This window comes from Myotis yumanensis, unplaced genomic scaffold (assembly GCF_028538775.1).
Source record: "Myotis yumanensis isolate MYYU_CA2020_CCGP unplaced genomic scaffold, mMyoYum1.0.hap1 SCAF_2, whole genome shotgun sequence".
NCBI classification, from domain to species: Eukaryota; Metazoa; Chordata; class Mammalia; order Chiroptera; family Vespertilionidae; genus Myotis; species Myotis yumanensis.
Window position 1 is genome coordinate 30,453,564 of NW_027223753.1, and position 21,805 is coordinate 30,475,368.

The 21,805-nt window shown below is 52.5% G+C and overlaps 1 protein-coding gene across 2 annotated transcripts in view; it reads left to right on the forward strand.

Annotated features, from left to right (window-relative positions):
* The window catches only part of HIVEP3 (HIVEP zinc finger 3), a 400,522-nt gene that overhangs the window by 234,512 nt on the left and 144,205 nt on the right, over positions 1-21,805 (forward strand). The gene's annotated exons all lie outside the window — the stretch shown is intronic.

Sequence of the window (21,805 nt, forward strand, 5' to 3'; positions counted from 1 at the left end):
ACTTTTTAAAAAAAATCTTTGTTGTTCCAAGTATTATAGATGCCCCCTTCCTTCCACCCCCGTTGATCCCCTCCTGCCCACTCCCACCCCGTACTCAGGCCTTCTCCACACTGTTGTCTGTGTCCATGGTTTATGCGTTTGGTTAATCTCTTCCCGCCCCTCCCCATTCCCTCTGAGATTCGTCAGTCCGCTGCATTCTTCCATGTCTCTGCTTCTATTTTGTTTGTCAGTTTATATTGTGCATTAGATTCCACACATAAGTGAGATATTTGTCTTTCTCTGACTGGCTTGCTTATTTCGTTTAGCATAATACTTGCCAGGTCCCTCCATGCTGTTTCAAAGGGTAAGAGATCCCTCCTTTTTACGGCTGCATAGTATTCCATAGTGTAAATGTACTGCAGCGTTTTTATCCCCTCATCTACTAATGGGCACTTGGGCTGTTTCCAGATCTTAGCTATTGTAAATAGCGCTGCTATGAACATGGGGGTGCAAGTATTCAATGGCTACCGTCAATAAATCAACAAGCAACAAGTGCCAGCCAGGATGTGCAGAACGGGAACCCTCATACACTGCTGGTGGGAATGCAGACAGGTGCAGCCATTATGGAAAACAGTGTGGATTTTCCTCAAATAATTAAAAATGAAACTGCCATTTGATCCAGTGATCCCACTCCTAGGAATATAGCCTAAGAAGCCTGAAACACCAGTCATAAACAAGACTCTTTCCATGGTGCTCAAAGGTTAGGGGACAACAGATGAATCAATGGGCCTTGTAGCCCAGGTGACACAGGCTGTCAAGGGCCCTTTGGAGACACAAAGATGCACCAACTGAGGCTGGGAAAGTCAGAGACTTTCATGCCAAACATAGGGTCTCATCTGAGACATGAAGGATGACTTGGCCAAGAAATAAGGGGTGGCGGGGAGCATTGTCAGCGATGGGAACGGAAGAGGCACCACGCTGAGCTCCTCCCTAGGCAGACAATAGCTCAGTGCTCCAGAGAAACCCACCAGTATTTACTGTTCACTCCACTCTGCAGATGAAGAAGCTGAACTGAGGTAATTAGACAGCTGACCTGAGGTCACCTAGCTGGGAAGTGAGCTTTCAACCCAGGCCAATCAGTCCCCAGAGTCTATGCTCACGGGTGGGCACCCACACCCAGGAGCTGGGAGCGAGGGGCCATGTTTCTCAGAGGACACAGGTGAGGGTGGAGGAGGCCTTGCTTTGTAGTTGGTGTCTGGTGGCTGGGTGGGGGTGGGCACCAGGGTCTGAGAAATGGCGGGTGGGTAGAGCCTAAAGGATCAGCCTGGGGGACAGAGGGCCTCAGCCAGCCACTATACAGACCTATCTGTATAGAGAAAGAGCCAGAATCCCTTCTGGTCCTTCAGTACTTGCCTTAAGGCTTCACTCTTCTGATGGGTGTTATAACACCCTAATCGTGTGTGGGACCACCGCTTTCGGTCTGTTTCCTCCTTTAGACTCTGAGCTGCCCGAGAACATACACGTGGTCTTCTCTGTGTCTTCCCCCTGGACGTTCAGGGTCTTAGAGTCATGAAATGTTTACTGAAGAAAGCAAAAAAGATGTGCCTGGGTCCTAGTACTGCCTTTGCCCGGGGTAAATGCTCCCCGAGTATTTGGGGCATGGAATGGCGGTATGTTGTTCAGCCTCCATTTCACAGATAAGAAAGCGGGGTCCAGAAAGATGAATTTTCTCAAGACTCCTGTTCGGGTGACACAGCGCTCCTGAGTTGCCCCGTTTCCTTGGGCGAGAAGGACCTGGGTGAGCAGTATGCTGTCTCCCTCTTCTTGAAGCCAGGGAGCCTGGCCATCCCTAGGACCCCGCTCTCTGCTGACCCATCCACCCTTCCAGGGAGCGCTGAGCATTTGGTATTTTGCCTAAGGAGCTTGGCCTGTTACCTCACCCATAGGAGGTTCTGGAGGAGGGCGAGGCTGTTTGAGCATCAAGGGGGACCCAGCTGAGAACAGGGTAGCGGACTCTGTCTGGTTTCCTGAAACGGCTGCTGCGGAGGCCTTCTGCCTGGGCACTCCTGGCTTCTAGCAGGGTGGGATCAGAATTCGGCGACCCTCAGATTGCCTGGAGCGTGAAAGGCTGTTGTGATAACCATGGCCTCCCAGACACCCTGGGCGGGTGCTGGCTGCAATGCTGCCTCACCAAGCGGGGAAGGTGTCTCTTCAGAGGCTGTGGCTCCCCCGCACAACCTACAAATCGTTTTTTTAATGAGTTGTCATTTGGACAATGGGGCTAAGTCTGGGCCCTGATTTAGTGTTGTTGCCTCCCCCTTCCATTTTTTTTCTTTCTTTTTTTTTTTCCCCCCCCTCTCCTGCTTGCTTTCTTCTCTCTCCAGCCTCCACTTACTGGAAACAAAATCAGTGCATGAATGGCAGGGCGAGAGGGAGGCACGGAGACAAAGAGAAGGCTTTGTCTGGCGGTGAATTTTGATAGCATGTGGGTGGCGGGAGCGTGCAGACTTCCTTCATCTGCCTGTCACAGAGCTTGCCTGGTGTTGGAGGAGGAGAGATGGGTGTAACCCTCTGGCAATGCCTGGGTCCCCAATTGCGGGGAAGGGCAGAGTGGTAGCAGGTTGCGAGTTGGGGGAGGGCGGTGAGCAGAGTCTGGATGCTTCTGTTTTAAAGCAGTGAGCTCAAGCATGGATGATGCTGGCCTATGTGGGCTCCCCTCCTCATGATGCCCCACACTCCCACACCACTGTCGCTCGGTTTCCCAATACTTAGGGCACACTCACTCCTTCCTCCTCATGGATTAAACCAAACTAGAGAAGTGAATCCTCAGCCCCACCCCCATCTGCATTGCCATCTTTCTCATCATCATTACCGTCTCGCATCACCATCACCATCATAGCCAGCATTTACGTATCACCTATTGCATGTCAGACGCCGCTAAAGTGCTTCTAAGTGTGACAGAATCTCCCATGCAGTAGGTGCTGAATAGAAATGAATTGCAACAGGCTCTATTTCTACGTTGTTGATAACTTGTTGGGCAAGATGATATACCTCTCTGGGCCTCAGTTTCCTCATCTGTCAGATGGAGATAATAGTGCTTTCTGCAAAGGGTTGTTGGAGGTTTCAATGTGTTAAAGCACATAAAATGCTTGAAAGAGGTCATGGGTTAGCGCACTGTTCCTGGTCCTGTTGGAGCACGCTGGTGGGCAGTATTTGATACTGGAAAAGGGGTGCATTTGGTGTGACAAACATTCTACCCACAGACAGCTTGCCCTGAGTGCCCTATAAGCACCTTCTTTTAAAACAAAATTTATTAAATATATTGGAGTGACATGGGTGAGTAAAATTATATAGGTTTCAAGTGTACAGTTCTATAATACATCACCTGGGTATTGCACTGCGTGGTCGCCACCCAAAGTCAAGTCTCCTTTTAACAGCATATATTTGCACTCCAAAACCATCATTTCATCATTTTTACTGCCTGCAGCCATAAATTTGCTTTTTTCTCTGCATTCCACGTCTCACCCAGTGGCATCAGCCACCACCCTTGTCGGTGGATATGGGCTGCAGTGACCGTTTTCCTCTATTCTTCCCTCTGCCCTTAACACCCATCCCAGTCCCGGAGGGCCAGTACCATTGTTTTGCCCCTGAGTGTCTCTACTGAGGCTCCCTGCTGCCCACCCCGCCTGCCCAGCCTCCCTCAGGCTCCCCTCCTTCCCTTTGGAGCGTTGTGGCCACCTCCTCTCTAGCCTCTTGGCCTCTGCCTCCTCCTTCCCAGGCTGCCCTCTACCCAGGTAGCCCAGAGGGTCTTTCTGAGTCACAGATATAGCCCATAACTCTTCTGCCAAACACCATTCAGTGAAAACAAGTGCTCAGTCATCAAAATGCATAGTGGCCATTCGCTATGTCTGACACCAGCCCAGGTCCTGAGCACCGGAGGGGATGGCTGGACACATTTGCCAAGAGGCCACTCCTTGATATTCACTGAATGAATGTTTGTCGTTTGCCTTCCCTGGGCCAAACACTGTGCCCTGCACGTGTCAGCTGGCTCCTTGATCCTACCTGTGAGGAAGGTATCACTGTTCCATGTTGCACATGAGGAACGGAAGCCCTGAGACGTCCACTGGCTGCCCAAGGCCACAGCCGGCATGTGTGGTAGAACCTCCATTCTGATGCCATGGTCTCTGAGGCTGAAGGAGTCATCCACTCACTGCAGCAGGCGACAGAGGACCCAGTGGGCCTGCTGGGTGCAGCCTCTACTACCTGTCCAGAAAGGGAATGCGGGGTGATGTGGGAGCTGTGGTGGGATTGAGTGTGAAGAATAGATCTCGGGCAATAGGGACAAAAATTGTATCTCCACCAGCCATGAGGGAGAGAGGAGCCTGGGCCAGGGGCAGAGAGCATGAGCTGGGGGTGGATTCTGCAGCCCCTGAGATCCAGATACCCTATGCCAGGTGATGAAGAGGGACTGGGGCCAAGACAGAGTAGGGCAACTGGAGGAGGTAAGGATGAGGATGAGGTAAACTGGGACATGGAGTAAGGCCATGGGTAGAATTTCCACCCTCCACTGTCAAGCTCTTTGCTTTTTACAGTAATTGCCTTTTAGTACCTGTGCGTTGGGCAGTTGACTGGGAGTGTTGGATTTCAGAATCCAAGAACATCCCATCCCTTGGTTCTCCCTTGGCGTGTGTCCTCGTCCTCCTCCCTCCTGCCCCCATCACTTGGCCTCAGCACTGCCCCTTGTGGCCTGCTGTTCAGTGCAGCCAGGTGGATACCAGCAACCCCAGAGAACAGCAAGCTTGGGTCATCAGGGACCAGCATGAAAACTCATTGCCACGCATTTCCTCCGTGTGATTGCCCAGAATGCTCTGAACTGCTTTGTGTTTGCAGGATGAAGCTTTGCTTCAGCCAGTTTGTTTATTTCGAGAAAGGTGCCAGCTACCTGGTCTACACCGGGCCCCAGGCTGGGTCCTGGTGACTCTGGGGAATAGGCAGGCTGGGGTGCCCTTGCCTTCTGTGGGGGCTTAGAACCTGGCTGCCCTGTGCCCCCCTGCCCGTCCCCCATGCCCACCTAACTCAGCAGTGGCTCTCTGGAGAAGAAAGGCCCTGGACAATGTAACCTGCTGTGCTTGGAGCAGGGGTTCTGTGGAGGGGCAGGCAGGCCTGAGTGTGGGGTCTGGTCCTAAAGCATGGTGCTTCCAGGTCCAGGAGCTGCCTGATGGGGAGTGGGCAGAGCTGTAGAAGGGACTTGGGCGACTTGTTGGCCCAGGCATAAAGCTCAGCAGGAGCAAATGGTGGCACCCTGCAGAGATAAGGGCTCAGGTGGGGGTTGGGGGAGTGAGGGTGCACAGAGCCATGCAGTCTTCAACTCCTGGCCTGGCCCTTCCTCACCCAACCTGCCCATGGCTGCTTTCCCTGCTGCTGAATGGCCCCATGAGCACCAACACCAGCAGGCCTTTCCTTGGCCACCTCCCTGGCACCTCTGCCTCTCAGTCCTGTCTGGGGGCTTTGTCTCTGCTTGCTGCCCTCTGCTAGCTCACAGCGTTCCTCAGTTCAAACCCCAGATTCTTCATTTCCTGGCATTGTGACCTGGGGCAAGTTGTTTAACTTCAGGTTCCCTATCCACAGGACAGGGGAGAGAATAGCTCCTATCTCCGACAGGGACTGTTAGGGCCATTGGAAAAGCACCACTTCAACACATCCCTCCTGTCTTCCATGACCCTTTTGGAGCCCCACCCTGGTCCTTTGATCCCCTTTCCCCAACTTCCTTCATTATCTCCTCTGCATAGCCTGGCCCCATCCAGAATCCTGTCACTGCTCCCGCTGCTCATGGCTACCGGTCTCTGCCACTGCCTCAGACCTCCTGGAGGACCGGGACCACATCGTGTTTCTTCTCCATCCCCCTCAGACTCCCAGAATGTCTCGTTCAGTGCTGGACCTGCCACAGAGAAACACTGTTGAGTGGACTCATTTCCTTGCCTGACCAGTATTTATTGAGAATTTTTTTAAATCCATCTATTGCTCATGATAAATTACCCCAAAACTTAGCACTTAAAGCATTAAACATTTCTGACTCAAGGTCGCTCATGAGACTGCAGTCAAGATGTTGAACAGGGCTGTGGTCAGCTGAAGGCTCGACTGGGGCTGGAGGACCTGCTTCATGGCTCCTCAGATGCCTGGCATGCCAATGCCAGCTGTTGGCTGGGGCCCAAGTTCATCCCCCCATGGGCACCTCCACAGGCTGCTCGAGTACCTCCTGATATGGCAGTTGGCTCCCCTGAGAAATTGATCCAAGAGAGAGCAAGGTGGAAACATGTTTTGTTTTTGTTTGTTTGTTTGTTTGTTTGTTTTTATGACTGAGCCTCAGAAGTCACACTGTCTTTTCCATGGTGTCCCATTCGTTACACAGGTCAGCTCCTTTCAGTGTGGGAGAACTGTCTAGAGTGTGAACACTCAGAGGTGAGGATCACAGGCTACCACCAGCACCTACCATGTGGTGAACTGATTTTTCTGTACTGTTCACTGCCGAACATGGAGCCGCAAAGCTCACAGGTTCACAGGGATTCGTGGGATGCCGGATGGCTCAGGGCTTCTGGCAGGGCACCTGCCACTGTGGGAGGTTGGAATGCTGGCCAGGTTGGTGGCCTGGAGTTTCTTAAAGACAAAGAGGCCCCTCAGGATTAAGACCCAGGATCCTGTTCTCTTGCATCAGTGCCTTTATCCTGCTTCCTCACTCATTCAACCAACACTCGGTGGCACCTACCTGCCCTCTTGACTGCTGTGCATGGCTGCATCTGTTTTCCCAGTCAGACCTGTCAGAAGAGGGGCTGTGTCATTCCAGGAGGTAATGGATGCTCTGGCCCTGCAGGTGTGCAGGTGCTTGCTGCACAGCCACTGACACAGGTGCCACCCAGGGGAGATTCTGATGCCCACTTTCTTTTTGATCTGTCTGCAGAGATTGGGCCCTTGCTCCTCTTCGCAAACACACCCAGATCCCCTGCAGGAAGCCTCAGCTCACCCCATTTAATGCACTGAATGGGGCTCTGATCTGTGCAAGCTGTCTTTTGCACACACCCCCCTGCAACCTCCCACCTGTAGGGGCTAAGTGCCCGGAATCCTGGCTTCCCGCCCATGCCGCCCACATCCCACTTGGGAGCCTTCCCCTGCTAATCAGGACCATTAGAGGCCTCCTAATGCCACCTGACCTCAGGCCTGTGATAGGCCCTAAGCCCTGCCCATGCATTATTAACGTGCGGAGAGCACGAGAGAGCCGCTTGGATGCATTTCACCCCCTGTCCCCCATGCATTCATTTGCAGCATTTGTATCATCCCTCTGGTGGCTCAACGCCCCGCTCTAATCTGCCCTGGGGTGAGTGCTGATTGGGGAGCTGGTTCTCTGGGTACTGGTCACCTGCAGCAGGAGGAGCCAGCAGCATTGATACCAGGGATGCCAGACTGGGCAGGCCTGGCATGTGCAGGTCAGGAAGGGGAATAGGTTCAAAGGTCAGCTCATCTCCTCACGCTGCAGGGAAGGGGCCCAAGGCTTGAAGAGGGAAGGATTAGATGTTCAAGGTCACAGTGAGGGAGGACAGAGGCCCCCACCACTGAGTCCTCCTTGAACTGAGCCTTGTTAGCTCTGAGGCCTTAGACAAGGCCTCCCCACGTGGACAGAAGGGAATTCTGTGCAGGAGCGGCCTTCCTGGCCTCCCAAGGGGCCCCAGGAGAAGGTAAGGTGGGAGCTCCCTATCCCACAGTTGCATTTCCTGAGGTTAAAACTGCTCATCCCTGAAGGGCTATAGGACATTGGCCTGGTCAGTTACCCTTTCTTGGCCTTGGTGTCCTCATCCGAATGTGGGCACAATGATTCCTGCTTCCCTGCCTCCCTCCCCAGGCTGGCATGAGGCTCAAGAGCAGCAGTGGATGAGGGGGACACTGACAACTCACGGGACATTTCAATTATGTCGAAAGCAAGAACAGAGCTCCTTCCTGGTCTCCAGCACCTTTCAACGCAGAGTAAGCTATTGGGCTGGATGACTGTAGTTAAGTTGAAATAACGAGAGGGATGGGGACAGTGGCTGTGAAGCCCCGAGGATTATAATATTCAGGAGGCCTGGTCTCAGTCCAGCCCTGTTACTTACAAGCTAGTGATCTCAATCATGGCCCTCCTTCTTCCTTGCTTCTCTTCACTTTCTGCTTCTGTAAAATGTGTAGGGCATTGGGAGGGAGGGGTTAGAACTCCTCTAAGAATATCCCAGCTCCAAAGTCATTGGGGGCTCATTCAGACTAAAAGGTAAATGACTAAAATCAGGTCCTTTTGAACAGCAAGTTGGGGAAAGGGATTCAGAGTCCTGGGAAGTCCTGGGACCTGGAGGTAGAAGGAGCAGACGAGGGTAGTAAGGATAAGCTTTGCCAACTGTCTCTTCTCTCCTGGGGGCCAATGCCTATTCAGTAAATGGCAAGGAAGGGAAAGGGGCTGCCAATGGCTGACCACCCCTGACCTCTGTGGGTTCTCTGAAAAGTGTGTCCCGTCCAGGATCTCATTTCCTTCCCGTAGTCCTGGGAGGTGGGTGGGTTTATTATCTCCATTTTACAGATGGAGACACCGATGCTTGGGCAAGTGAGCCGAAGCCCTGAGGGTGGTGGAGCCAGTGGCCCGATTTTCCTTGTTCCTGGATAGCTGGGGGGGAGGGGCAAATGTGGCTGCAGCAGCCAGAGGAGCCCCAGTCAGTGTGGGGGGCTGAGACTGAGCGCGAGACTGTAGAGTCTCACAGAGGCAAGTGAGGCGGCCTGCAGCAGCTCCCCGCTATGCAAACGTGGCAGAGAAAACCCCTGCTTCCCCTCCCTGTGACCCCACACTGTGCCTTGTGACACCTTCACCGCAGCAGCTGCCCTCACTCTAGGCCTTGAGTCCCAGACCACACCAGTTCATGAGAGCCGTGCCCGCCCCCAGGTGAATTCCCCGAGTCCATCTGGAGGCAGTCACCGCCCTAGCAGGTCTGGCTGAAGAAAGCAAAAAAGGCTGGCCCTTGAAGCCAGCCCTGCGGTCAGGTGCCATCAGAAGCATCCCCAGCCACATGCCGTGTCACTTCCGGGCCCAGTCTGAGCCTGTCAGTGGGGCCTTGGATTAGAGAGAGTCCCTCACCTATAGAGACAAGTCCAGCCTTACCCATCACCGAGGTGCCCAGACACCTCGCCCTCTGCCCTGCCCCTGCGCCTTTGCTCCTCCTGTTTCCTTCCCCCTTCCCCTCTTCCTCCTTCCCCCTTCCCCTCTCACCCATGCTGACACCTCGGCAGAGCCAGCCTACATGCCCACCTGCACTGAGTGCCCCATCCCTTGGTGTCCCCCGCCATTACAACACCGCTCCTGCCTCTGATGAGTGTCCACTCCCCACCAGGCTGGGCACTGCCTGGGTCGAGGCTGATGGATTTGTGTCTGGCTCTGGACCGAGTGCTTTACACACAGATTTCACTGCATCCTCACCACCTAGAAGGTAGGGGCACTTCTTGTTCTTACTTTACAGATGAAGACCGGTGCTCAGAGAGGTCAAGTTACTTGCCCGAGGTGACACAGCTCCAGGTGGAAGAGTTGGGATAAGGAGCTGGGAATCTGTCTGCAGACCCCGTAGTTGAGAATAAGACTGGCTCTGAAGTCATTGGGGCCTCATTCAGACTAAAAGGTAAATGAGAAAAATCAGGTCCTTTTGGAACAGCAAGTTGGGGAAGGATATTCAGAGTGCTGGGAGGCACATGGGACCTGGAGGTAGGAGCGGATGAGCCTTTTGTTACTATGGCCAACAGAGCACAGATGTATTAAGACCAGTAAGTGTCAGATAAATGTTTGCTCAAGGACTAAGACAGTGGGGCTCCCCTGCAGGCATGCTACAGCTCTGGGCACTGCCCTCCTTACCCCGTGTGCTCCCCAGGCACAGGCAGGGCCTCCAAAGTGCCATTCGCCGTGCCCGGGGCTTTGGCTCAGGAACACTCCTCCCAGCAGTGTTATGGGCTCAGGGTGGTTATACCCACTTTGCACAAAGAAAACTGAGGCCCGGTAAGGGGTGATCAATGGCCCGGCAGCACCAGCAGGAAGTAGGAGGAGGCCTCTGTACCAAAGCCATCGGCTGCCTCCGGCCTGAGGTGAGGAGGTGAGGGTGGCACAGGGCAGTTGGCCAACTGCACCTCCCCCCCCCCCCCCCCCCCGTCTCTGAGAAGAGAGGAAACACCAGGCTGTGGGGGATTCCTCTGCCGGCGCCGCACCCCTCGGCCACTTCCTCTGGATACTCTCGTTTTCTTTGTCACTTGTTTTAGTTTCTGCTTTTCTTCCCTCGTTCCTTTTTTTCACAGCCACTTTCATTTCCGCCTGTCAGTGTCTCCCTCACCCCACCCTCACCCATCCTTTCCGCTTGGCCCCCCATTGCCCTCCTACCACCTTGGGATCCCCGGGGTCTGGCCTGCCTGGGCCTCAGTTCCTGTTGGGGTCCTGGCTGGGGTGGGGGTCAGGGTAGGAAGGGGCTAGCACCCTGCCTCTTCCCCGCAGTGGGAAAGCCGAGGTGGCTCTCACCTGGAGTGGCTAGGCAGGGGTTGCGAGTCCCCCAGCCTCTCTGGCCTCAGGCTCCTCATCTGTGAAATGAGTAAGAAAATCAACCTCAGAGCATGGGAGGAGAAAAAGAAATGACACATGTGAAGCTCAAATAACTAGTATTTAGAAAAACTCGGTAAGTCCCAGTCTGTGTCTTCAGGATCTGCCTCCGCGTTCTGTCTCCTAGGGCTGTGTCCATCCCTAACACCTCTTCCCCGGGCCCACACCTGGCCAGAGGCAGAAATTGCCACCCTTGCCTCTTGCACTGAGCACCAAGGCCTGCAGGGAGAAGTCTGAGAAAGGAGGAGTGCACGGTCAGCTGTGGCCTCTGGGTCAGTATAGCTCTCTACCCAGAGCAGGAGTCTCCTCTACCACGCCCAGCACTTGGGCCTCCTTCCTTGCTGACCACCAAGGGCCAGTGGCTTGGTACTGCCCAGGGCAGCCCATCGAGTGTCAGACAGCTCTGCTAGCTGGAAAGTTATTTCCTCTAGTGAGCTGAGACGGGCCTGCCTTCACTTCCATTCCCAAAGGGACCGCTCTCCTCTCCCCCTTTGTTTCAATGTTTGAACAGTGCACTTGGGCAACTCCAGACTTGCCCTAGTCCCTCAGCCCCAGCCGAGGGGCAGTGTAGCAGAATGGTTAAGCTCTTGGACTCTGGAGCCCAGCTCCCTCAGTTCAAATCCTGGCACGGCCCCTTGCTACCCATGTGACACTGTGACCTCTGTGCCCCAAAGAGGGCAACTGTTGGACTTCTGTGAGCAGATGTATAGCACCCTGGCATAGTGTAAGCACTTGGTAAATTTCACCTGCTACCATTATTCTTGTTCAAGACCAAACATCCACAATTCTTTTTTTTTAAATCGAGGTATAATTGACATAACATTTTTTAGTTTCAGGTATACGAAATGATTTGGTATTTATATAAGTTGCGAAATGATCACTACAATACATCTAATTAATAATTAATATCTGTCACCATACATAGTTACACATTTTTTTTTCTTGTGATGAGAACTTTAAAGATCTACTCTCAGCAACTTTCAAATGTGCAATACGGTGTTAACTACAGTCACCATTCTGTATATACATCCCCAGAACTTACTCATCTGGTAACTGGAATTTTGTACCTTTTGACCATCTTTCCCCAACCCCTACCCCTCACAGTTATTAACAGCAAACGACACCATTCCCAGATCCCTTCCGAGCTGTGGTGGCTGCTGGGTTCTACGGGGTAATTTCCCTCTTTCAACTTGCAGACATGTGTGAGACATGAAAAGAAAAAGTTTAGGTTTCAAAATATGAAAACAGCTGATCAAAATGCTCAGTTTAGTTAACACAGTCACACGTGATTGTTCGATTGGTATTTGTGAAAATGGCCTCCCTCTGGGGGTCCCGGGGTTTCGCTTTGCCGAGGTTCCCGGTCGCGACGATTCTGAGAAGTTGGAGCCCATCGTCAATCTTAGGAGTTACTCGTGGCAAACAATTTCAACAGCAAAATTATTTATTTATTTTTTTTTAAATATATTTTATTGATTTTTTACAGAGAGGAAGGGAGAGAGATAGAGAGTTAGAAACATCGATGAGAGAGAAACATCGACCAGCTGCCTCCTGCACAACCCCCACTGGAGATGTGCCCGCAACCCAGGTACATGCCCTTCACCGGAATCGAACCTGGGACCCTTCAGTCCGCAGGCCGACGCTCTATCCACTGAGCCAAACCGGTTTCGGCAACAGCAAAATTATTTTTTTAAATCAAGTTTTATTCATTCAAAGAATCTATTCCGAGTGGGATGTGTTTTATATAATGTGGGAGAGAGGCCACCAAAAGTCACAGCGCCTGTGTCTGAAGATGGCCCTAAGACAGGCCACTTCGTCTCTAAGGCCCTGGCTCTTCACTTGCAGATGAGAACAGTACACCTGCCTCTCAGGGCTGTGCAACCTCGTCTGGCCTCGGGTGTGTCTGCTGGTCTTTTGAGGACTGTTGGGAGAAGGGACAGAGGCCTGGCGACCCTGGCTTCCCACACAGACCCTGGCTTGTTCGCTTTATTTACTGGTACTGTTTATCTGGATCTTGGGTCCAGGCAGCAGGACCATCAGCAGCAGATAATGGTTTGGGCTTTGGGTGGTTCTGAGATTCTCAGTCATTCCTCTGCTGCTGCGTCAGGCAGTTCGCACAAGCCCTTGAAGTCAGCCGACCTTCCTTGGCAGTAGGAGGATTCGGCCGGGAGAGATACCTCTGCTCTCTCACCTCTTGGCAGCTTTTTCTCTAAGGAGCCACCAGCCCTTGATATTGGGAGAGGCTTGTGCCGAGTGGGGAAACACCGACATTCACAGGTAGAGCATTGCTGTCCCTCCTGAATGTTCTTGGTCCAGGGATGCCTTTCACAGTGTGACGGGTGCTTCATATATGCCCACTCTGCCTGGGGTGGGCTGTTTCATACAAAAAGGGTAGAAAACACTGAGTCCTGGATTCCAGTCCTCATCCACTTGCTGTGGGACTTTGGACAAGTCACTCGGCCACTCTGAACCCACCCTTCCCTGGGCTGATGTGAGGCTGTGGGTCAGAACGTTCGGTGGACCGTCATTGGGAAGCTGCAGGCGGAGATGCTCACGCTCTGTGTGGGTGTGAGGACCCGCCTGAAGCCCTTCACTGACTTCTACTCACCCAGCCTGACTCCCACTCCCACCTGGCCCAGGCTTGGGGGTCGCCCCATCGAGGAACAGAGCTGTCCCACCTGAGATGGCGCTCAGGGTCTCTGATAAGACCCAGCAGGTAACCCCAGTGCACCAGGGGTCAGCACCTCTGTTTGCACTCATAAATCCAACAGCTCCCCCTTCTCCCTCGAGAGAAGCCTTTAAAAGTAGAATAAGGCAAAACTGAATTATCACCAGGAAAAAAAATGCATCTCACAGATTAGCTAAAAATAGTCATTTCTACTGTTCCCTCCTGCACATGCCCATAAACAAAGACAGGGGAATTACACCAGAGAAGGCCTTTTAAGTGACCCTGGGGAACCAGCCTTTGCCAACTGAAACCAGAGAGGTTCAGTGACTTGCCCAGGCTTGCACAGAGCGTGTGTGTGGGCTCAGACCTCTGATTCTTTACGTGGCACCAGATGCCTCAATGCTTCACGCCTCAGTGCCCGGGCTCTGCTCCCTTTGCCCGTTACCGGCTCCCAGACTGTGACGTCAGCTCAGAACAGGACACCTCCCATCTCCATAGTATTCCTGAAAGGGCCAGGGAGGGTGGGTGTGGCCAAGTGTTCAGGAACCTTCTGAGTGATGGGGCAAGGCTCTGCTCTCAGGTCCTCAGTTTTCCCATCTGCAGAATGGTGCTCTAGATGGGCATTTGTATCCTCTGTACTTGGCAGCAATCGTAACGCCTGTCCTAGTGTTCATTCGGTTCCAGGCTTCACATGGGAAGGCAGCCCCCTTCCTTCAGGGGAACCAGCCTCAGCAGCTGTCCTCGGAGAAGGATCTCGGGGGCAGTGTTCTGGTGGGTGAGAGCAGAGTAGGCACGCTTTCTGCCTCAATTGTATGTTTGTGTTGTAGACTAAATGTGTTCCCACAAACTCGCCTAATAAATGTGATGGCATTAGGAGGTGGGACCTCTGGGAGACGATTAGATCACGTGAGTGGAACCCTCATAAAAAGGGTTAGTGTCTTTGTAAAGGGGACTCAGAGCTCCCCTGTCCCTTCCACCATGTGAGGACACAGCCAGACCATGGCCAACTATGAACCAGGAAGTGGGTCCTCAGCAGACACTGAATCTGCCAGTTCCTTGATCCTGGACTTCCAGCCTCCAGAACCGAGAGAGAAATTTCTGTTGTTATCAGCCACGTGGTCTGTGGATCTCTATTACAGCCGTCCAGGGGACTACGGCAGTTTGCTGACTCAGAGTGGCTTTGGAAGGTGACAGTGGATGGTGGTGGAAGGGGGTGCAAAAGTCTACCTCAAGGGAGTGCATACTACCTAATGCTACTCCTTGCCCACTGGGGAGGGTGATCTGAGTTTAGGCTGCCCCGGGGCTGCTTTGACCCCAGGCAAAACCACAGGCTGCATTCTCCGGGTGTAGAGGTGGGTGGTGACATCCCAAGGAAATAGGGAGAGCTACCTACTCTCCATCTCTAACGCCAAGCTGCTAGGAGGGTCAGAGTACCCTGCTGGCCACTCATTCCGTAGCATGAACTGCTTAATCAGATTCCTCGCCAACCGTGGCCAGGAGGAACTGCAGGAGAGCTGTATCCACACTCTGAAAACTGTGCTGTGATGTTCCACTGCTAAACTAGATTGATAGCTGTCGCTTCCTAATTTGTAGCAAAGAACAACATTATTACTTAGAATTTACTTTACATTTTTCTCCCATTGGCTTTTTTTCAGCTCCTGGCACGAGCTACTGCTTGGCTGTTAATGAGTACGCCAGGCAATAAAATGAGATGTACAAGTAGAAAAAAAATTAATAAGAATGATCAGAATCAGCCAATTCTGCTGAGTTTTGCAGCATATTTTTATAGTGGATGTGCGTGTGTGGTGTGAGCACTTTTCTGCTAGTAAAATTGTTCCCAGTTCATGTGATGAAGCTAGAAATTTAGCATTTCATGGAGTTCCCCCTAGAATTCCGTTCTATGACTTCCAGCTATGGCAATGGGGTGAAGATGGAGATGGTGGCCAAGAGAGGGGGCCCTGGGAAGGGATGGGATGCCCAAACTCAGGCCTCATTTCTCACACACCACCCCCACCCCATCCAAGGCAATCAAGGCCTGTGTCCCCTCCTCCCTTCACTGCTAACAACCTTGTCTTACCTGGATTTCTGCAGCTGCTTCTAGCTGCCACCACCAAGCCCCTCCAATCTGTTCTCCATAAACCTTTCAAAAACACAAACTGGGTCACATCATCCCACCCCCAAAAAATCCTGTAATAGCTCCTGTGGCCTCCGGGGTTAAATGCCAAATTCCTTTTTTTTTTTTTTATTTTTCGCTTAAAGTATTACAAAGGGTATTACATAAGTGTCCTTTTTTCCCCCCCCCGCCCTTGACAAACCCCTACCCTCCCTTACCCCCCAGTGTCTTATGTCCATTAGTTATGCTTATATGCATGCATACAAGTCCTTCGGTTGATCTCTTACTCCCCTCCCTCCTGCCCCCCAACTCTCTCTGGCCTTCCCACTGCAGTTTGACTGACAAAGGCCCTCAGGATCCTCAGGATCTAGCCCCGCCCTTCCCTGTCTCCCTCTCCACCTCCAGGCTGAGCCTTGGGCCCTCTGCAGATGTGGTTCCCTCTTCCTAGAAAGCATTGAGCTTAACCTCCCTCCCCCTAACTGGCAGGCACATCCATGGCTTCACCTGTAGCTCCTTCACATCAGGGCTTGAATGGGCCGAGCCAGGACTGGATGAACACAGTTCTTTCTAGATGAACCCAGAGCTGTTCTTACTACTAGAATAGACAAATAGAACCCACCAGTGAATGAACCATCTGACTTGTGAGATGTCCCATAGGTCCCTTCAAGAGTTGCTGTCTGGGGCCTGGGAGCAGCCCCAGGGGCCTGATCAGAGGTGGGGTTGGGAGCACATCAGGTTCATCTTGCTGATTATGGAATTCCCTGGCTGCTCTGAGGATGAGCAGGGGGGGCAGAGGAAGGGCAAGATGGCTTAGAAGGGACATTGGCTGAAGCCAGAGCCAAGTCTTGTCTGAGGGAGCCTGGGCCTCTGGAGTGGCAGGTGGCTGAGCCCCATTACCCCCCAAAGTCGGAGTCCTTGTGGGACTGGGAATAAATTGCCTTCCATCTCAGCTTATGTTCTTGGACTGTGCAACTTAGGGAAAGAGACAGCCTGGCCTGATGGAAAGGATTTGGGAGATGGAAAACTGAGGCACAAGAAAGAAAAATGCCTTGCTTAGGCGGCCTGAGCTTATAAACGAGTAATTCCCATGCACAAAGGAACTGCTGTTTGCTCAAGGTAAAGGTGAAAACTGCAGGCAAAAAGGGCTTCTTGCTCCACCTCCCTACCCACGATTTCCAACTTAGAAAAAGCCTAAATCATCAATGGAACCTCCCTATTGTTCTACACCCTACAAGTTCCAACCTCTGTGCCTTTATCCTTTTGTTTTGTTGTGTAATGCAGTTCTCATACTAAACAACAAATTCTGTTTGGCCAAAGTCTCCCCATCCTTCAAAGCTCAAATGACACCCTTTCTCCTCCATCTCCTGCTCCTCCTCCTCCAGGAAATCCTCTGGGTGTCCGGGGCTCTGTGCAGCTGCCATCATGCCTGCTGCAGCACAGTCTGAGCCCTCCATCCAGCTGTCTGGCCTGGTCCTCACCATTATCAAGGGTGTGTTTCTTATCAGTCTCACTTGGCCATGGGCTCTTGCTCTCCTGACCTCTGCATAGGCCCTAGTTTCATCATGTCTAGTTTTAGCCAAGAGAGAAGTAAAACATGTACCTCAACTCCAAGCTGAAATATTCTGGAAATTTCTCTGTTTCCCTTTGGTCTTACTTGGCTCCCACTGATCTGGGGTGGGTCAAGGTCTTATGGCCATAATTGCAGCACATGCCTGTGTGTGTGTGTGTGTGTGTGTGAGAGAGAGAGAGAGAGAGAGAGAGAGAGAAACATAGGAGGGAACGGGAGGGGAGAGGGCTCGTGACAGGCCACACATGCCATGTTTCTATTGCAAGGTGAAAGTGAAACAACCCTTATTCCCCATCAGCTAACATTCCTCGGCAGCCCTCTGTGGGATACCAAGCTTGGGTGCTGGGGCAGGTCAGCTGTTCAGATCCCAGCTGGGCTCAATCTCTGTTACCTACAATGAGAGCTACCAAAGTCCTTGAAGTTTCACTAATAATTATAACAACAACTGCAAACATTTTGGGCATTTTTCCCTGCCAAGCGCTTTATACATGTTATCTTAATTCTCACAACTACTTGAGGTAGATGCCATATTAGTCCCATTTTACAGATGAGGAGACTGAGGCTCAGAAAAATTCCATGCCATTGCAAGCAAGGGTGCAGATCCACAGCCAGTCTGTCTGGCCCCCAAGCTTACACTTATCTCCATTTCCCAAGAACATCCATAGGCCCAGGGACCTGGACTCTTGGGTGTTAAGATCCTGGCTCTGCCACTCGCTGCCCTATACTGCACATTCAGTGCACCAGGCCTCAGGTCCGGCCTCTTTCTAGTTGACCAGATGCCGCTGAAGGGCCTTGTCAACCATCCTGTGCTGAGAAGTTGTTCTTGAGTGATTCTGAATTCTCTGAGGCTAAGATGTAATCATTTGGATTCTGTGTTTCCCAGATTCTGACCATAGACTGGATCCTGTGACCCCCATATTCTCTGATCTTCACTAGAATGTGGGCTCCAAAAGAGCATACACACCTGTCCATGGGTGCCCTGCTTTATACCAGGGCCCATCAAAGCCAGTGCTTGGTGTGCACTAGGCTCTCAGTCAATATTTGTGCACTGAATGATTGGCACACCCTCACTTCTGCCTCTCCCCGCAGTCAGCAGCTAGAACCCACACTCTGGCTGGGTGAGCAGATGAGCCCTGAATCAGCAAGCATCCCACTGGTCCTCTGGCCCTGCTTGGCCACTAAGCAGCAACATGACTCCAGGCGAGTCACCTAACCTCTCTGAGCACTAGATGAGCAGTCAGAGAAGCATACCAAGCTCATTCCTGCCTCAGGACCTTTGCATATACCATTCCCTCTGCCTGAAATTCTCTTCTCCAAAATTCTCTTTCCACTGCTCCCTCACTTTATTCAGACCTCTGCTGAGATGTTAGCTCCTTGGAACCGCATCTCCTTAGAGAAGCCTTCTCTGGCCGTCTCAACTCAAACATCTCTTCTGGTCACTTTCTCTTCTCCAGGTTGTTCATTTATTTCATAGTATTCATCATTTGTCCACCGTTAACCTGTTTTCCCAATTAGAATTTAAGCTCTAAGAGGGCAGGGGTTTTGTTTGCCTGATTCAGTGCCTAGACCAGTGCCTGCCACATAGTAGGTGCTCAATAATATTTGATGAAGGAAGCAGAAGGGCAAAAGCTTCATGAGCTGCCCTGGCCCAGACACCTCCGACCAATTTGTAGTCCCCAGACATTGAGCCACTTGGGGCAGCTCTCTGCCCACGGGTTGACTCAGCCTGACCTCCCATGAGGCCCAGACACTCTCCCAGACACAACTCTGGGCGCCTCCACCATGGGAAAGTACGACCAGAGGGTGTGCCCCGAGAGAGCAGGACGTAAGGCAACTAGCCTTCCCCAAAAGAGGAAAACACAGCGGAGGCTTGGGGGAGCTGGCTGTGTTCTGTTGACGTAAGAGTAGTTGCTAAATAAACATACCCATTTTCCATGATGTGCTGCTTGAGGTCTGGTGTCTGTTGCTGGTACTCAGCCAGCCAGAGAAGGAGGATCTATGTCTGAGAGTTGGGGAGAGGAGTGAGGAATTATATGTCTGACCCAGCTTAGCCTCCTGAAACTGCTTTGCTCACATCTCCCCATCCTGCCTGCACCCCTCTTGGGTCTTCACTGCCCATGAGAGAATGCAGCCCCTCAGGCTGGAATTCATGGCTCTCTGTAACCCAGCCCAACCCAGACCTCCAACCTGCTTTCTCCCAACTCTCCTACAGAAGGGCTCAGCTGCAGCAGGGTCCAGGAGCTATTGCCCCAGTGCACTATAACCAGTCCTCTCACCAAGCTTTACTGGCGCCATCCTGTCTGCCCTGAATGCCTGCACTGCTCCTCTTCCAGGAAGCCCTCCCTGACCACAACTACTCATGAGACCTTTCCCCCATCTGGGCCCTGTCAGCTCTCCTGGACTTGCCTACTTCTAGGGGATGCTTGAGAATCTGTATATACACATGGTGGGTGCCCCAGCCTGTGGGAAGCCCTGTAAGCAGAGTTGGGGGAGAGCTTGGGTAGGGCAGTACCCTCTTCCATCCTGGCTTGACCAAATGAAGTAATAGGCATGGATGTGCCTTGCAAACTGTAAAGCCCTGTTTTGCCTTAGTCCAGGCCTCTTTATGTCTGGCCTGGACTCTTGCACCAGTGCCCCCCGGGGGCCTCCCTGCCTCCAGTTCACCAGACCCGTCTAGCTTCCCTGCTGAGCCCACAGGGGGTCTTTCTGAAACATGGACCTGATCAGTTTCCTTTACTAATGACCTCTCCTTGCTGGTAGGTTCTGACCCAACAAGCCTGTCCCCTGCTTTGAGATGCTCCTCATGCGTCCCCACCTCCTTGCCTTTGCTCCAGTCATTCCTTCTGCCTGGGATGTCTTTCCATCTCCCTCTTGTCCTCATTCTATTAGACCTTTCTCTTCCTTTGGAATTCCTGGCCCCTCCGGGCACACCCAGCTGCTCTGGGGGCCCATCTTTGTGTGGCGACACCTCCCAGCTGCATCTCTGTCCTTATTTATTTGCGTAGGTGCCTCCCTGGGGTCGGCTTGGCGTAGAGAAGTCAACCTTCTCCTGGTGGGTGGTTTCTCCAGGCGGATGGTGCCGTCTACTGAGGCTGTTCTATGTGCCAGGCCTGGCGCTTTATATGCTTCCATTTATCGAAACCCAGCTACAGTCCTAAGGGGGAAAAAAAGGTCTTCTTCCCAATGGTAGGACCGAGGCCCAGAGATGCTAAGGCCATTGCTAGAGGTTACACAGCAGCATGTGAAGAGCTAGCTGGCATGGGGCCCTGGTCAGGCTGACTTCGTAGTTATCCTCCATATTACATGCCTATACGGAGGTAAAGACACCGGATCTCTTTCCAACACATGACTATTAATAAAACTTCTTAGGGATTTTGCTTGTCTTTTTTTTCTGTCCAGTTCTTCATGCCTCCATGGGTTCTTCCCTCTCATCCTGATAAGCAGCTGGCTGGTGTACAAGGGGCCACCTCCTCCTCCCTTTTCCTCCTTAGGGCTGCTGTGGGTCCCTTGGACTCAGGCTCCAGAACAGGGTAGGTCAGTGCTTCTCTCCAGGACTCCTCAGAGAGCCGGGGCCGCCCTGTGCCACATCTGTCCCAAACCTCTTCCCAGCCCTGACATCCAGGCCGCAGATCAATAAACCTGTCTCCTGCTCCTCTCTCTCAACCATCTGTTCTCCTGGTGGTCCCCAGGGAGTCTGCCAGGCGGGCTTCAAGCTCCCAGGTCAGAGAGAGGAAGCTATTTTGGGACCATCTGTTTGAGGGGTGCCTCTGGCAGGGGTTCCACAGCGGAGGGAGGCTGCCCAGCAGTGGGAGGCTGCCAGGAGGGGACAGCAATTAGAGAATGAGAGCCACCTTTATCTTTGGGCTCAAGGCCGTGATGTGCCAGCTCTCCCCAGACTCGGGCAGCCTGGTCAAATCCCAGCCCTGGCTGCATCTTGGACGTGACACCGGGCCAGATGGTGCTGGAGGAAGCGGGGAAGACAGTCTGAACCTCCCTACCCGCCCCCCCCCCCCACCCTTTTTAAAACACATACACACACCCATAAAATTGGGTTGCCAGTGACAACCTGGCATATCATCTTCTTTTTATATTATTCTTAGTCCCTCTGTTACCATAGCAACTGAACAATGCTTTTAAATATAGCAGTTAATTTCTTCAGCTCCAGCAACAAAGTTCTGGTGCTGTCCAGAAGGCCAGAGGCTGGTTTCTTTCCTGGGCAAAGCCCTGCAAACTCATCTCACCACCTGTCCGCCCAGAGTGGGAGCTGGGCTGTGTCCTGTGGCTGCTCTCCAGCGTCAAGCGGGTGTAGAGAGAGCCTGGGTTCTGGAATCAAGGCACCTGCAGTATCTCCCCCGACCCCTGCCCCTGTAGCCTTGCTTTTCTCTCTGAACCTCAGTGTCTTTATCTGGTTAATGGGGGTGACGGTATCTACTTCACAGATGAGAGAAGGCTTCAAGGAGCTAAAGGAGGCAAAAGTAGCACCTGGGAAACTCAGCAAATGCATCTGTGCTTCTGGTCCTTTCTCCTTCCCCTCCCCCTTCCTTCCCTTCCTTCTTCCTTTCTGTCCTTACTACCCTCTCTCTTTTGCATTTTTCTCACTCCCTCCTCCCTGCTGCCTTGAATTATTGATGTTAAATTCCCAGCCAGTAACATCAGAGGGTTAAAATCCATAACCAGCCTTCCTCTAGCCTCCCTTTGGATCGCCCTCCCTCCGTGGGCTGGTGAGCTCATCAGAGTCATCAATCATACATCATGGCTTGAGAGCCCAGGCCTCTGTGGTCCAGCGCTAAGCAGCCCCAGGCAGAATGCGGCCTGGGCAGGTCTTCTGGAAGGGCTGGGCTGGCT